Genomic DNA, 6,268 nt, shown 5'->3' with positions numbered 1-6,268 from the left:
CATCCAGACTCCATCAAAGTGTCAGAGTTTCAATTTGATTTTTTCCCTCCACAATATACTGTTGTACCAGCTGCCACAAGTTCCATCAGATAGCGTGATTGTTCCAGGCAGGTCGGCTGTTTGTCAGCACAGGCCGTCAACACCACACACTCCCCCGTCGGCACACCTGCTGCCACTGCGACCTGAGGACTAATCCAAAAGCTGTTACTGCATTGTGTGAGGCTGACAGAATAGCTGCCAGTCAACACAGACCTGTGAGAAAAAGCACGTCCCAGTGCAACAAACATATAATACTTTGTTGTTGAGCACTTGAATATGTCTGTAAGCTGTCGCTGACACACAGAATTTAACTCGGGAGTGTGTAGCCGTCATCAGGGTTTAAGTGCTGTTTGACCCACTACATGGTGTCTACAGGCCTTTCTCCTCTAAATCAATGTGTGTCATGTGAATTGATGAATATGAGTGATTATGTATCTGTGCTTGTGTTAACACCATATCTTCCTGCCTGCTGATCCCTGTATGTCAGGCTGCACTTTAGCCACAGGATTTCTGCCTGGCAGCTATGGCCTTGATAGTAAGATACAGTAGGCAGATTTATGATTCAGCCATATAACACTCTGAATAGAAATAAGGATAAAACAGAGTTTCTGCAATTGAAGGTGGCCCTTTTTACTTAGAACTGAAAAGATGTCTCTATCCTCCAGGGTTTTGAAATGCATTTTTTTTATTGAATTAGCACTTCAAGGGGAAAGAAAAAGGAGATGGCTTGTGTTGGCTGGTGATGAGGCGTTACAAGGAGCTTATGCACATCACAGCCAACCTTGAAATGCAAAAAGGAAATTTGCTCCCAATTTTCTGCACTGTTACTCCCTCTGTTTACTTGTTGAAACTAAATTTGGTGCAACATGCATGGAAAATCAAGTGAGGGAAAAAGCTGTGATAGTTCAGTTGAAAGCACTCAGACACACACAGGGCCCCAGTCATGATCCATGATGCAGGAATATATGCAATTGGAATATAAACCATGACCAGCACCAGGCTATGGTCTAAAGGAAGTGATCATGTTATTCCTCTAAGGTTTTCCCTTTGTAGTCACGATGCACTTTACTGCACAGTGTCTGTGTACTTCAGGGGGCCAAATTTCTTTCAAAACGTGCCTGCTCAGCTTCCTAATTCTCTATATAATGTCACAGTTTGGACCATACTTATGAAAATCTTTAGGCTCCTGACAAATGGGCACAATAATTAAGGCTTCAACCTCTCCATTGCTGTATCCCAAGTACGTCAAGAGTGTTTTCTCAGGTATGTGATTGCTTTCCCTTGCAGGGGGATGAGATCCAGATGTGTAGAGTGTCTGCTACTGGAGTGAAAGAGGGCACTCCAGCTCTGTCTCGCACACTCCAAAAGTCTAATGATCAGCTTCTCTAAAATAGTAGTGAATGCCAAAATAAGCCAGCAGGGAGGAAGGAATCTGACAGTCCCTCTCTCTAACAATCGAGTGTGATTTGTTTTGCAAAAATTAAACTATCTATCAGGAACTGGGATCCAGATGCTTTGATTGGGATTTAATATACACAGACATTTCTATGTGACGTGACTACCTTGTTTTATTTTCTGCAAGCTTGATGGAATATCCAATCAAAACTTGGATGCTGGTTGGATTGTCTTTGGTTATTTGCAGTAAGTATTGACATGCTATATATTTCTTTCATATAATATAGTGTATAAACATGAAAGATCAAGTTACCATCAGGGGAGAGTAATGTCTGTATTGCCTGAGCCACTGATATTTATTCCATCCTAGAGTAAATACATCTTAACAATTAGCTGTGACAGTGCCAGTTGTGACAGACAATAGACAATGAACAGCCTACTGTATGACATTAACTTAAGAACAATGGAAAGATAATGAAAGGTCATTTTGAGCTCAAAAAGTCCATCTAGAGGAAAACAGCTACCTGGAATTGAGGAAAGATAAAGGTCAGGCTGTGTCGTTATGGGTAAGTGGTTTCATTTTCTTTGCTGTGCTCAGGAGCATAAACTTTGAGCTTGCAACCTTCGGGGACCAACTCAATCTTCAGACAGGCAGTGAGGCAAAGTCGAGTTGAAAGCGTAAAATTAAATCCTTGTTTTAATTACGTTCCCTTATCACGAAACATAATTTTCAATTGTGTTACAAACTAAATACTTTTTTTTCTAAAATGACAGTTGCAGTTTTACACCAGGTTAACACTGATTTAAAACAGAACTTAGCTTGACACATGTTAAGGTAAAGATCATGGCTTGGGTTGTTACATAAACAACCCACGAACTCTTGGCTTGGTGAAAGAACACAGTGTCCTGGGCAAAAGTCCTGTGTTTGTTTGACCCATATATCCACCCCAATCTCCTTAAGGTGCAGACATCTGCAGACTTTTGATTACATAGGCTACAGTCCTGAATTTTTGACTGGGGTGGGCTACTAGGTGCGTTTCCACTATAGTCGAATACCCGGAATGAGGCGGTTCTTCCTCGTCGAAACGCCCCTAATTTGAATGTGAGCCGAAGGGCAGGGCCATTTTTCTCCCCTGAAAAAAGCCTGGTTGCTGATTGGATAGAATGGTAATCGGGATGTGACATGCTAAGCGGGATGTGACGTAATACTCATCGCCACAACAATGTGCCATTTTTAAAAGCCGGCAAAGTAGCAAGTAGTCACAACAAGAATAATCGCCGCCATGTGCATGAACACAGCAACAAGAAACACGGCAAGCTCTGCTCCTTCCAACTCTGCATCTCCTTCTCCTCCTTATTGTTTACGTTTGGCGTGTCTCCCGTATTAAATCTATGTATGTGACGTATGTGACGTCACGGTCAAAACTGTCTTACGCGATGAACGAAAAACCATACATCACATCCGGAGTCTCGTAAATCCCTCTGGGGCCTTTTTTCGTAATGGAGACATGCCGAGTGAGCGGTCATTTGAGAGGGCGTGGCCTTAGACTTTCCCAGCGGCCACTTTTTACCCTAATAGAAACGTGCGTACTTACTGTTTTAGGGGTATGTATGTGAGAGCACACTGTCCTTACTATTCATACTTTAATTACAAACATTCTTTTTTAAAGTTTTTACATTCATTTAGAATCGTCATTTAAGATAAACAGAGCAATCACAACACAACAGCGGCACCATACAAATATACTTATAATATTAAGCTTCCATACTTTCTTCTTTTTAATACTAAATTACAAAAATAAATAAGCCTAAACTTAAAATCTGGTAGTTTAGGATACTGGGGTGGCACCATGTGGTGGCAAATCAGATTTTGGGTTTGTTTAGTGCCACCCCAGGCTATATGGCCATTATTGATTTGAAATGTTTTTGTGATATATCAAGAACAAATGTAACAAATGGAGTGAATGCATTTCCCTCGCAGTTGGCATGTTTTCTGGACAGTTTTAAAAGATATACTCCACTCAAAACTCTTGCACTTTTTAAGTTTTATTTAGAAAACTGAGGAGAGGGAAGTGGATTAGGACACGAGTGGTTTGAGATGTAATCTGCAAACTTTTTATATGTGCACTTGCTTCTCCCTAACTTTAGCCACTTCCTTCAAGTCTGCAGGGGATTTTATACTCGAGAATGATTTTGAGTGAGTGTGACTTTTATATTTCAAATTCTCGTATATTTCAGGTGTCAGAGGCTTGTGACCACGAGAACGCTAGGACACAGAAATGGTTTAATATCAAAGTTAGTGAGACCTTTTAAAAAGTGACAGATTCATGTAACTGCAGCACAGTTCATAGTCACCATTAGACTCTGTTCTAATACTTGCTGGTATGCATACGTAATGCTTTGCTTTTTTGACCCTGCCTTTTCAAATTATCTAAATCCAGACACCAAATTGTAATGATGTTTTGGTTCTCAGGGGACCACACAAAATGAGAACAAAGTGTGTTTACCTTTAACTTTTGGGTCAGCAGAGTTCTAGCATAATGTACGTGAACACAGAGGAAAGAATGCATCAGGGCTTTGCCATTTATCACCAGAGTACTAACAACTCCGCAGCTCAAATAGCTTAATGGCTCAATTATTTTAGCGAAATGGTCACCACATGTTCAAAAGTGTGGCTACATTGATTCCAATGCATTAGCTGTGCTCGAATGAATGTCCTGTGCTCTGTAAACAAATAATCATACATACATACATTGTCAAAGTGAGATATGAGAGCATGATGTGAATCAACAGGCATGCTTCTTAAACACCTCAATTATGCATTAAGTATGTAAACCACTTACCGTAGAAATGTAAAACACATGCATTTATTGTTTGATTAATCATCTGCGCTGCAACACTTTAGGTGGCACTGGTGGTCAAGAATGTGGAAATGAATGGGGAAAGTGGCTCCTGTGGAATTTAACCTGTCAACCACTGAACCCATATTGTGCACAAATACTATATTTAGTATGATGTGCCATAATCTTTGTTCTGATTGGTCTAAAGTCTTGAAAATTGGTATGGACATATTTCGAGAAAGTATCTAACAATGCAACTTTGCAATTTTTATATAACACAGAAAGTAACAATTGTATCTACAGTAAATGTCAGGATTTTTTTTTAATGAGGAATAATGCTAACATTTAAAAAAATGTTTTCCATATTAAACATTTTTTACACTGTATGTGTGCATATATTTATTCAACTTGTTTTGAGTCCACAGATACCAAATACTTAATTGTGCTCTTTGTAGTTTCTGAGATACAGCCCTTTTTTTGTATCATACTATATTTAGTCTTTGCACAAAGGACTACTGTTTTATCCTTGAATTGTAATGGAGTTAATTGCAAAAATAGTAGTCCCATGTGCCCAAAGACTAGTATGATAAGAAAAACTCTGACTGATTTTGAAATGTTCTTCACATTTGTTCAAGCCCAGAGAACATTTCCACTAAAGGAAGGTAAACATATTAGTTGCCTGCACACAAAAAAAATCCATAAAAGGGCAAGAACATTCATTTGTCAAAGTTTGTACAATATGCCTAATATGACTCACCAAAAAACACACACAGAGACAAATAGAACTCTCTGATTGAGGTTAGACTGGATAATGGTAGTATTATCCTTGTGTCAAGCTTCATAGTGGTGGACAGTAAAAAAAAAGGGCTGCAAAACTTGTATTTAGTGATGAAACATTGACCCCTGCAGGAGACATTCTCACACTGTCATAAAAGTGCAGCCAACCAAAGTGTCTTATCAATTACAAAACCTGCTCAGAAATGTATGTTATTTTTTGGTAATTTAGACTTTTGATGCAACATCACATTAAAGACAGAGGTTGACCTTTTATTCTTTCTCAAAGTTTCTCAACCTTTGTCTTGAAACAGGCTTGCAGGAGATCTGAAAAAGGGATATTCTGATTTTGTTTGCAACATGGTGAAACAGGTCAGCAAAAGACTGACGAAAATGCAGATATTGTAAAGAATGAGAAGAATAGTGTAGACCGGAATGTAAATGTTGACAGCCAGCTTTTCACCTTCGGAGGTTATGTGGGCTGGAATAGTATTACTTTTATCTCTATTTACCTGAATTACTATAAATAATCAAGAAGGCCTTCGATTGTGTGTGGTTGACACAGCCTGTACAGATTCTGGTGTCAAGTGTCAGTGGTTTTCATATACTCATTGTGTGTTTACTGTGTAATAATGCAAGTCTAAACCAACTGAGATTCCTTAAACTAAAAACACAGTTGTAGCTTATTCCAGTAGAGTTGCAAATGAAGTTGAACATTCCTAACATTCCTTGTTGCAGCCCTAATCCGCAGATTGCTGTTCTTCTCATTTTCATAAATGCAATTCCTGATACATGTAGCATTCTCAAAAGTTTACATAAAGTTACAAGACTTTGTAGTACTTTTTGACATAGACCGCCCCTGTAAATTATGTTCAGTGTGATGCAGCTCTCCATGTACACTCTCTGACAGTAATGGAGGAACTCAGTTTCTGTTTTCTTTCATTGAAATGATATAATGTAAATTATGTAGCCGCAAATTCACGCATATGTCTTGTGTGTTCTTTAAGTGCCTGCATTTATGAATGGCTTGGCTGTTTTTTCAATTGAACTCTTCATCTAATCTGCTGAATAATTTAAATAGTGCAAATACAATTTACAATCAGTTTTCAGCTTTTCAGAAGTTTTACCAGATATAATCTATGTATCTTGAAACACACATCCTTAGGATTGTTATCGATACAGTATTTATCCAAAATATTGCATGCTTCCTCCCACTGTAG

This window comes from Centropristis striata, chromosome 7, assembly GCF_030273125.1.
Source record: "Centropristis striata isolate RG_2023a ecotype Rhode Island chromosome 7, C.striata_1.0, whole genome shotgun sequence".
NCBI classification, from domain to species: domain Eukaryota; kingdom Metazoa; phylum Chordata; class Actinopteri; order Perciformes; family Serranidae; genus Centropristis; species Centropristis striata.
This window is presented reverse-complemented; position numbering follows the sequence as displayed.